Source organism: Manacus candei, unplaced genomic scaffold (genome assembly GCF_025592945.1).
Source record: "Manacus candei isolate 608988 ecotype Guabito, Panama unplaced genomic scaffold, ASM2559294v1 h1tg000018l, whole genome shotgun sequence".
NCBI classification, from domain to species: domain Eukaryota; kingdom Metazoa; phylum Chordata; class Aves; order Passeriformes; family Pipridae; genus Manacus; species Manacus candei.
In genome coordinates this window covers 22817650-22829668 of record NW_026138066.1, presented here as the reverse complement: position 1 = coordinate 22829668, position 12019 = coordinate 22817650, and the positions used below count along the sequence as shown (strand labels likewise).

General features: G+C 41.2%; 1 protein-coding gene across 2 annotated transcripts in view; it reads right to left on the bottom strand.

Moving 5' to 3' along the window:
* The window catches only part of RERG (RAS like estrogen regulated growth inhibitor), a 103787-nt gene that overhangs the window by 68189 nt on the left and 23579 nt on the right, over positions 1-12019 (bottom strand). The gene's annotated exons all lie outside the window — the stretch shown is intronic.

The following is a 12019-nucleotide window of genomic DNA, read 5'->3' as shown; positions in this document are numbered from 1 at the left end:
TATGGTATAATGCATAATGCATAATATGGCTTTACCATATTATGCATGGCAAAATATGGTTTAGCTCATAAAGAAGCACTATCTTTCTTTGTTTCATTACATGATGTTCTTTCGAGATCCAGAACTCTCTTGGTTGCTGAGGTCCAATATGCCCTTACTCTGCCACTGCCAGATTGCACAGATAGACAGCAGGGTATGCTCTCCTGTTTGCTTAGCTGGAGCCATTGCACTTCAATATTTACTAGCACTCCTGAGAAAAATTCCAGCAGAGTTGGGTTTGGGTTTGTTTTTTTTTTCCCCCCTCTTTTTTTTCCACTAGCATTTGCTTATTTTTCAAAATTGAAACATTTTGAAGAGATGGTTTCTTTTGACAGTTTTCCTTCATAACCCAGGAAGCTTTGGGATCAGTCAGCACAAAGGCTGGGTTTCTTAGGGCTCTTGGCATTGCACTGCCTGTGGGGAAGAGAGCCAAGATGTCTGCTTCAAAGTTCTAGTCCCCTGGCTTTTTCTTTTTATAGAGAATTTTAAAATATGTCTCTTGTCAGAATAATACCAAATTTCAAGCTATCTAAATTCTCTCTTAAGCAGAATCACTTTTCAATGCAGAACTGCAATATTTATGGACTTAACACCACTGCCAGAGGCACAAAAGTACAAAGCAGTCCTATTCGGAATATTACCCAACACTTACTTGTATTACAAACAATAATGTAGTGTCTTTCTAGAGCACATGTGAAATAGAAGGTCTCCTCTCATTGATTCATTGCCACCCAGATGACAAAGTCTAACTGGAAATAAATGCATCTTGTTAGATCTCGGATAGATCCCAGATGTTTCTCACTGGCTTTTCCAATCCAAATTCTCTCCAAATTTTAGCAGCCTTTGTATTTTTAGACCTCTCTAGCATCTTCCATCTTGGACATTTGTAGGCCTTGGAAGTACAGGAAGCACTGCAAGCCCCCATTTTGTAAATAGACTGAAAGCAGGAGGTTGCCAGAGATCACAGTGTGGTTCCAAGGCAGAGCAGGGAGACCAGGACAGACCAGGACCTTGCAGGAGAGGGGAGAGTGTTATTTCTGGCACATCCATTCTGCCAGCCTCCATTCTAGAAGCTGGGAGGGCTAAGGAAGCCCTTCATTTTCTGTCCAGAAAAGTTACAGCTACTCTGTGCTACGAAAAATAATCCACACTTTTCCCTTAAGAAAGATGCATTTCAGGAGTAAGTGAAACAACTTGCTCCCAATGGCAAATGTGCCAAAAGGAGAACATTTTCCTGGCAAAATGCTAACATCCCTAACTGTGAGCAAATGACCTCCTGTCCCTCTCTCCCCAGCTTCTATGTCCTTAAATGCAGGGGGCCTGCAGGCAGTTTCTGCCTGGCTGGTTGGCCCTTGGGGATGAGCAGCACCAACACTAGGAGATCATGCCAAGAGCAGAGCTTTGTGCTTCAGCTGTGCCCCACAGGGATTTAGAGACTAAATATTTCATTTCTTCTGCAGAAAGGACTGTGGTGTTTTCTCAGGAGGTTGATATTGTGCAACGGCATTCATCTTGCAGGGTACAGAGAATTTCAGCATCCTAGGTTGTTACCATTTACAGCATTTTGAGAATCAATGAAATGCACTGTCTGTGTATCATCTGTTACCATGGCCTGGAAGCATTCATTTCCAGAAAGAAGAACAGCTGTAGTAAAGTAAAAGTTGTAGTAAATACACAGCATATAGCTGCACACTACATTAGAACTGCTATGAAAAGCAAATCAACCACATCCATTTCTTCCAAAACCTCCTGCCATCTGCACGCTAAACAACAATCTAATTTTGCTGGTGGCCTGTCAGGACTTATTTCCCTCAATTGGTGGGGCTGCACCTGCTTACTCAGTGTTGGTGAATTTGACTTACAAGCATAAAATTACCTTTGCAGGTCTGTTTTCATTGCAGTTCATGGACTATGAATAATTAACTAGTCATCTGCAACAGAGACATCTGCTTTGGCATACGAATTCAGGTTCTGAGCTGCAGCTGAATTCAGCACTCGAAAATCCTTTCAAATGAAGTCTTCTAATTCTCCCTTTGGTTCATTTTGGGAATATAAGAAGTGATGCACTTAGACTCATCCTTTAAGTGCAGTTCTTCGTCACTTCTTCTTGTATAACCAATATGAATCAACGGGGGAATGGCAAGCAACGCCTTCTGTTGCCCTACTAATTCTCATGGATGATAAGTTTATTCAGCTCAAAAACATTCTTTCTTTATAAGTATTTCCTTCTGCCTTCTCATTTATGGCTTCCTAGTTCTCTTTGATGTGGTCTTTAATGCCCACTAAATGGCAAGAGGGTTAAGGAGAAACTGGCTGGCTTTGAGCTGTTTGGTTGCATGCCAGGGAAAAGCGAAACCCTCTGCCCTTCCACCTGCAGCTGTGTTGTGCAAAGCCAGTAGGATTGCTACACCATGTGAATCCACAGTAATGTGACATCGAAATCCTCCAGTATATGTGATCATCAAGAATGATGAAGTGAAAATGGAGAGTGAATGCAGAGGCAGGTGGGAGCACCAGGAAAGCACACGCCAGAACAACGGGGGATCTGACAGGGATGGGACATAAGTGGTCTGTGAATGTGCCATTTCTCCCACAGTCAACAGACTGAGCTGTGTGGAAGAAGCAACAAGACAGCTTGGCTTACAGATGATTAACCCCACAGGGACCAAATAAATACCATGGGATGCAAATACAAAAGGCTCCTGGGTGTCCAGTCCAGGATGGTGTCAGAGCTATCTTTTTGCCCAGGCCAGTGCTTTGCTTCTCATGTTTGTATGTCTAGATGTATTTTACTCTGGAACTATTTTCTACACATTATTCTGCTCTGTTCGTCCTCTCATGACAATCTTCATTCTTGTACTCTTCTTGGTCTGTGTTTGCATAAGCACCCAACACAATCTGGTCTGGTGTGCTGAGAACTGAACTGCTACAACTATGGAGGCAACTGAACCTGGGAGGGGGGATAGTAATGGAGTCCAGGTTTTGGTTTTTTTTTTTTCAGATGTGGCTCTCAAGATTAAGCTCAGATGTCTAAAGAGGACAGCTTACAGTGAACAATTTCTTCACCTGGGGCTTAATGTGCATTATCAGAATATAATATGCCTCAGATAACTGCATCTATTTGTCAAATTTGGATGGAGTCTGGTCAGCAAGTAATTAGAAGAAGAGACAGATGGTTAGACAGAGTATGACAGAATGATGGGGAAGAAAAAGAAGCTTCCTTAAGAAACCAGAATCACAAGGACAATAGCAAAATGGGATGTTTGGATTCACATATTTTCTCATCCCACATTTTTTCTTGTGACAGTTCACACTTTTCCAGAAGTACCTCCCCTTACTGTTTTTCCCTCATCTATTAGACTTGTTTTAATTGTGCAATTAAACTCACGCCTCCCAATTTCTTCGAGATAGAATTACAGCGTAAAAAATAATGGACTACAGTAAATTAATGTGAGATGAGAAGAGTAAACTCAAAGCACATTTAAGACACTGTCTCAATAATAATCATTATATTCCAAAGCTCTTGCACATCCAGAAAAAAATCTTCTACACTGTGATTCTACTAGACAAGTTCTCTGATTTTCTAATTGTATACCATCCTCTTACACTTTTTTTTGAGCAACAGCAATTCCAAATTCCACATAAATCCATGAATTACCATTCTACGCAGCCCAAGTCCAGTTATATAGAATCACCCCTGGTATTAATTCATCCCTCCTTAGGAAGGATTCACAGAACCATAGAACCACCAGGATTGAAAAAGACCTCCAATGTCATCGAGTCCAACTGTTAACTCAGCACCACTTTGTTCACCACTAAACCATGTCTCCAAGTACCACATCCACATGCCTTTCAAACACTTTCAGGGATGGTGATTCCACCACTCCCCTAGGCAGCCTATTCCACTGCCTGACCATCTTTTTAGTAAAGAAAGTTTTCTTAATATCTAATCTAAACCTCCCCTGGTACAACTCGAGGCCCTTTACTCTCATCTTGTCACTTGTTTACCTGGGAGAAGCTATGTCAAATGTGCTGATGTTGATAAAATACCCTCCAATAAAATACAGTAACAAAATACATATGGAAATGTACTTATGTATACCTAACTGGTATTCTGTGCAGTGGACACCTAGCAGGGACAAATGTTGCTCATAAAATGTGTATATTAATATTACAATAGAGACGAAACAAAACTATATTCCCATCTCAAGCCAAACCTTTTTCATGCTCAGTAAATCCTGCTTAAACACTGTTGTGGAGTTTTTTCCCCTCTATGCTCTAGATTAAGCAGAAGCAGAGCCCCAAAAATCTCATTATAAAGTGTATTCTTGTAAGACTTCCAAACTATTTTAGGATGTTCTGAAACTTTTGATAAATACAGTCAAAATAGATTGTGTTCCTTTCTAATCAAGTTACATCAAAGTTTGAGATATGTTTTTAACAGTAAAATCTCTTACACAAGAAAATAGTTTTACAATAAGATTAGTTAAAAAACAGTTCCCTTTTATTTCTTTTGTTTCAGAGAAACACTCTCTCTCTGAGATTTATAAGTCATCTCCTTCCTTGGCATTTCAAAAGGTGGTATTTGGCTTATATACAGTGGAGCATTTTAAGGCCACATTTTCAGCACAATTCCTGGTGTAATGATATAGGGCATAAACATTTGTTGACCCTTTGTACAAGGCTCTATGTTGAAATACCAAATCTAATAAAAAAAGCCAAAGTAGTGATGGGAAGACTAATTCATCTCTATCTTGGAAAGAGGAAATATAGGAATGAAACCATGAAGACTTATGAAAAACTGAAGCAAAACACTGGCAAGTTTTCAATAAATTACCTACTTCTGAAATCTGCAGCCCATTGGGAATACTGCATAATAGGCTGATAGTGCCCACATCCTGAGATAACTTGCACAATGTTTCTGCACAAGCAGAAGGGATTCCTCTTTACTCTGTTGAAGGGCACCATTTCAAAAACTCTCCCTAATAAACTCTCCTTCAGCTATTAAAAGCTGAAATATTGTACTTTTGCTGGATAACTCATAGGTTGCACAGACAAAAACATCACATCATTAGCAAGGCCAGTATCAAATGTAGCTGTAAACCACCAAAATACAGCTTTTACTCATAGATCATGGCTTGTAATTTTGAAATTTTATGTTTAGATAAATAACTTTCCTCATCAAGAGTCACAGCTTTAAAAACTGTACTTTAGCACCATAGTAACTTCTTGGAATGCCGATTTCCTCAGGATGTAGGAATGTACTCTGGGCTCTGGCTGAGCACTCGGGTATATTATTCCCAATTTCAGTAGCTAGAACCAGGCAGTCCACTCTTGTACATGTCAAGACTATATATACAGATGATAATCTCTCCCAAAATCTTCCATACTCAGGTTTGCTGGTATTTGCTTTCTGACTATTTTAATGGGCTTAGATTGTGAAGTCTGATGCAGGTTTATAGCATAGTGGCTTCTCTCTCCCATCAGCTTCATTCCAGAGTAACCTGTGAAGTAAAGAGAGCTGCCAGGAGGCTTGCAGAGCCCCTGCTGAAAGCCCTGTCACTATATCTGCCCTGTCACTTGCACCAGCTGGCCCCAGGGCAGCTGGTTCTCCATCATTCTCTCCACCAGGGTGGTTGGGAGTAGCACAGGACAAAGCTCTGATAAGAAATGCAGTCTGTGGCCGTGGGGAAACAGGGGACCAGGTGATGGAGATCAGCTGATTGCAGCACTCCTTTAAATTGGGCTGCTTAGGGTAGTCTGAGCTTGCAGGGTGTGCTCTTGGGTGAGTAGGAAAACTGCTCAGAAATTTGTGAGGTGCAGTAATTCTGTGAAGTAATTCAATATCTGGAGATGAAGTGGGAAGCATGATGAAAACCTAGAGTGCTGTGAGGTTGTTGAGGAGCTGTGGCCCCTGTCTAGCACTTCTACTCCACTCACTTCTCCTGGCAGAGCTAAATATATCCCACTGCCACGTTGCTTATTCCACAAGAGACAAAACTTTCAGTTTGTAAAGACAAGGATTGAGGTGTCTGGTTGCTTGCCTGAAGTGGGAGCAGCCTGAGGGAGGATAAGGACTGTAGAGCCATGGGAGAGTAGTAGGAGACCTGCCCTGTAGCACTTGCCTGGGGCTTGATTAACCCCTGGAAGAGTGGAATTCTGCTTTGGCTGGAAAGGGATGTACGTTGCAATCACCACCACGGGGATAAAAGGTCAGAAAGCTGGGAAGGAGTCATGTGACTCTGCACAGAAACCAATAACCGTGGATGTTCCTGAAGCAAACGCTGATCCTGTGCCTGGATATGGGACAGGGATTTCTGTGCCTTCCCCACACATCAATTCTACTAATGTAACACATGTGTAGATTTATGACAGTGTAAAGTAACTAAAGAAGCAGTGAGAACTATTTTACAGTATATATTATTACAGGAGGGAACTCAGGCAAGGCTCTATCTTCTGGCCAGAGTTAAAAGAGCAAATCAGAATCCCTTGGGGAATTCAAACTGGACTGGCTGGGGCAATTTTTCTGCTTTGCATTTCTTGTGTAGAGAGAGGCTTGAAAAATTTCCAGCTAGCTTTTTTTTGTTTTTTCACTGGAAAATGCCAATTCATGAAAATCAAGTTTCATGGGAATATGCTGATTTATTTTTTTTTTTAAATATTTTCGTTGCACAGAAAAGTAAAAAGCGAATGGTGATGACAAGGTCAGGGAACGTTCTGATATTTCATTTCAAGCTTGTCAGTTTTAACATTTTCTCTTGCATAAGATTTTAAACAGAGGCAAAAACGAGCCATGACTTTTTTAAATAAGAAAATCACTTTATGGTTCGCTTTTGTAAATGCATGGAGTTGGAAACAGGGTGTGCTGAAAATAACAGATCCTTTGTGAGACTCCAAAATCTACCGCTGTTGGTTTCTGCTAGGGAGTTGTTTCCTGGGTCAAGGAGCTTGAAATGGGAGTGGGTATGGCTGTGAATGCCCACTAGTTATCCACTTAAGGAATCAAGATTCCGCTGTTACTGATGAGTTTACAAGAGGACATTGGATCATCGTGTATTTCTAAGCATGGAATTATAGCTTGTTGCTGATGCTTTTCATAAAGCTGTGTAATGCAAGCCTTGGGATAAGATGCTTTATGTCTGGAAAATCTATTCTAAAGCTTTAATTCTCACCTATTCCTTTCAAATACTGATATCAGAGTACTTGTATCCCTCATCTTATCTTGCAGGAGTGTGACTTTAATACATCCTTAACTGTGGCCCATTTTTGTGAAGAGCTGTATATTCATCTAGCCCTCTAATGTGATCAAATATAAAAGAACTATTCAACCAATCTTGGTTTTGATTAGTGGTCTCTGCTCAAGAATAGGACTAAGCAAGTTCAGGTGCTCTAGCTGCTCTCTTGGGAGGGTTTTTTTGGTTTTTTTTGTGTGGAGCAGGAGTGAGTGGTGTTACAGGGATTGAATATTTTTGATTTTTAAACTGGCAACAAATGTTAGAAGATTTGCTTGTCCTTGAGAACAAAATACATCTGAACATGAAACACTTGTAGAGAATAAAGTGCTTTTTATTAATTTAGATATCTATGATTAACATCTGGGCTAAAAGTACTTCTTTTTCTGAAGTTAATCTAACTGATGCAAAGGAATCCATTTAAACTCAATTTAATGAAAACCTGGTCTTGAAATATGGCTTTTATGCAGAAAGTGTCAATTCTGTAACACAACTATATGTGCACTACTTCCCATGTGCAAACTGTACCTACGTTTAGGCCAGAAGTGTTAGATTCAGCATGGTGATGGAAGAAGAGCAACTCTCAGAGCACCTTGTGAGGCTGTGTGTTGAAGCTGGAAGCCAGATGCCCCCTCTGATCCCTCTTGGGAAGCATTCATACACATTCTTTTATATCACAGTAGACCAGACTGACGTGAATACCTGTTTGAACAGCACGGGATCAGAGACTTAGAGTTTTTTAGAAATCCCACTTCAAAGGTTCCTCCCATCATGTAAGTCAGGCATTTCTATTATTTATCTAGCTCTGCTCCTAACTTATTTTAATCATACCCAAGGCTCCAAGTAGCCTCTTTTATGACTTGTTTTCCAATGCCTTTCCTACATGCTTTGGAGAACAAGATGAGAATCCAATCCGTGTCCATGTTCACCCTCTCCCTTTAAAGGGAAATACAGCCATGTGGGTGTCAAGCTGCTGCTTTGGGCAACACTGAACAATGAATCTAGGAACAAAATCAAACACTGAATGCCATCAAGACTGTCAAATGGGCACCTCCCCTCTAACAACCTCAATTCAGTCTCCAGCCCTGAAAAGACTGGAGTTCAGTTAAGCTGCTGCCCCATCTGCAAGTCAGAATCACTGTCCGTGATTTCAGGTGCTCTCCTCTTTCATCCCAGCATGAATCTGCTCTCTATTTAATCAGAGAATCACAGAATATTCTGAGTTAGGACACACAAGGATCATTGAGTCCACCTCTTAAGTGAATTGGCCCACACAGGGACCAATCCCACAACCTTGGTGTTATCAGCACCAACCAGGGTAATCTCAGGGTCAGTCTTGAGGGAGCACTGGGCTGGCAGGCTGGCAGCCTGCACATGCTGTTTAGATGCCAGTCTGCTCTGGGTGCAAACTCTGGATACCTCCAGAGCACAGTGACCAGGCTATTTGAATTCACTTTATTTCCTAGCCCAGGTGAAGAGATGCAGCCCTTACTACAGACTGGCCTTTGCTTGTCTGACCTCAACAACATGCAGATCCTAGGAAAGGATGTGTTTTCAAGGGATGTGAATGATCTGATGCAATGAAAACAGAGGTGGTGCCTGGCTACAGTCAATGGAAAGCACTGAAAAACCTTCCTAGGTAGAAAATGTTCTCTACTAAAGGCTTAGTATTTGGGTCTGAACTAGTCAGTGAGTTTTTTGCTGTTTTTCTAGACTTTTGGCTTGACTCAGTTGTGAGCGGCCCTTCTCCAAGAAAAATGTTATGCTGTTTCTATGGGATACACAACAAGTCAAAGTTTTTTCAGGATCTGATAATCCTACTTTCCTTGTACGCCAGTGTATCCTGCTATGTGATCTAGTAATCATCTGTTAGCTGCTGGTACTATATTTTGATCCAGCAGCCATCAAAAACACATGCATATAAACACCACGTGCTATCTAGAAAATGTGGAGAACCTTTAGAGTTCAGCAGCATATGAATTCCCTAAAGACACAAAATCTGTTTCAGTAGTGGACTTGGTATGCTCTGTATAGCTTCAGTCACACATATGCTAGAGAAAGGAAGACCTAAAGGATGGTACAAGATGCAAGTTGGTGTGAGAGGTCTGAAAGATCAATATTCCTTTGCCTTGCTTCTGATACAATACCATCTCTCACCAGGTTCAGTGAAGAAACTGGCTCTTCTACTGAGTTCAGTCTCAACACTTCTCAGTGTCCATCATGACAGTCTCAGTGACACTACCTGAAGCAATGATAAAGTGTAATCCTATTGTCTTGAACTCTAGCTAAAGAAAACCTCATCTCATTATCCTGAACCACCCCTGCAAATCTTGTTGCAGAACCTGTAAGAAAAACTGCATAAGGCACTGAAGCCCCTTCAGGCAGGGAATATGATCATTGTTGCTTATAAACCAGGATGCAAAACTTTGATTTGACAGTTCCACGAGTCATTTGATATCCTACAGACAATACTGGAAGCTTGTGTTTTATTTCTGAATCCCTGATGTGGGAAATGAAAGATATACAGTTTGAACTCTTGGAGCTGTATTTTGAGCAAAGACAAATACCTGAAAAGGAATTCAACTTAATCATAAAATCAGGACAGTTCTACAGAGAAGTATTCTAGAATAGTCATTATGCTCCAAATTTGCACTATCTCTTCTTATTTCAGAGACATTTCCTTGTCTTCTGAGAATGCCAGGACAGTTCTTTGCAGACCTGCCTGCCATTGCAGTGTGCTGAAGATGAATTAGGTTCAATCTACTTCTAAGGCTGTGCTAGCTCATCTTTGTCCATTAGCAGAACAAATTCTGCACATCTTCCTTCACATACCTATAGCTGCAAAGTCCCTATGCATGCAGGCAGAAATACTGGAGGAAGGTCCTTTGGCATGGGCAGAATATTTAAATTTGTCATCTGTCTTAAGCTGTCCTGTGGAGCAGGGTGTGTGTATATAGTACTTGTTACTAGTAAATTTTTACTCATAAGGAAAAAGAATCCCATATTTCCTGTAACTCCTTGCTTTGCAGTGACTTCTAACCGGTTCAGTGGTTCTTGAAAGGAAGCATTCTTAATTCTTACTGCACCCTGATGCTTACAGGCCGCTTTAATGTCTCAACCCACCTGCTTGTCATAGGAAAAGGGCATCAGGTATACATTCAGGGGCTCATAACACCACTGGGATACTGCATGGAGGTCTCTCAACCACATTGCTCTCTGGGACAGAAGTTTCTACAGGGGAGAGCTATTTCAGATGAGTGCTTCACTGCCAATGGGAAAAACATAGGGAGAGGGTTTAAAATGGACTAAGAGGAAAAACATTTTCTTTAAACCAACTTGCTGAGTGTCCTACATTCCATTAAGAAACATTTTCTAACCTCCAGTCTTTTTAAAGCAAGCATGTAAGCCTGCCCCTCATCACACAGAGAGCAGAATGTTCTTCTGCTTCTATTAGAAGATAATGTGCTTCATGCCCTTCAGAAAGGTCCTGGTGTATTCCTGGGTCAGGTACCAAATGTGTTGACCCCCTGCTCCATGGCAGTGTGAACTGGTGTTACTGTCATTGCTGGCATTTTGTCTTGCTAAACCCCAGTGCAAATTACTGATTTAGCAGTAACAAAAACCTGTATTATAGAAGGCTGTATAGCATCCAGGCTGTTTGCACAGGGATCCATGGATGCTGATCTGCTCTTTAACACAAAACATGCTTAAATTGGGAATACAGATATGCCATATCCCACTGAGGCTAAAAAGATACTCTGTGGTTATTATTCAGCTGGGGCCCCAGTGATAGCTCTTCCTCTTACAGAAACTGTTGTCTTCAAAAGCACCACAGTCCCATCCTCTGAACTGCACAGACCTCTTAGCAGCAAAAGTCCCTGTAACTTTTTCTGGTTGTGCTTGTGGTATTTAGCTAGACTGTTCTTTGAATGTGCTCAGTGAAGGTACCTCAAGCCAGCGTGTCCTAGACATGTATGGGCTTGTGTGCCTAATGACTTTGGGGTGGGGGGGAGAAAGAGGGAGTTAAAATGCCTCAGCAGTGAGGTGGGAGGAAATGCAGGAGCACAGGGATATGTTCTGCAGGACATATGAAGGCATTTGAGTAGTGGACTCTGGTTGGTCCAAGCAGGAGCACCCAGAAGGCTGCCTGGATCCTACCACCTTTGAGATTCCTTATGGAGAACATGCTCTGTTGGGTGCCCAGTGAATGGACAGGACACTGGACTTTGAGGATACTGCCAGAGATGTTTTGACAAGATGGTGAAGGTACAGGTGAAGATACAACCTCCTTAGTTCAAAATATTCTAATCGATGGTTTTTTTCTCCCTGGGAAACAGGCATTTCCCACATTCACACCTCCAAATGTTTTTCTTATAGATGATCTTTATGGTCCCTTTCTTTGACAAGAAAATCATTTTGACATTAAAATACAATAAGAGAAAACTAACTGGAGGCCAAGGAGGTAAATAGCAATAAAACAAATTTAATCTACTTTTTCTCCCAGTAAATTAATTTCCTCAGCAACCCTAAATACATTATGTCCTATGACATATAGTGATATATCTTTTATTTCCTCCAAACCATTTTTACACAATTACAACACAAGCTGACATGCTTACGCGTGGAGCCACCCACTGATGTGATATTCAACTATTTAAAGGTCTAAAATCATTTGTCATCCCCAGGCTTTGTTGAAATGAACATCTAGTTTAACAATCAGAGTTGAAGTGACTGACTTGAGGTTGTAC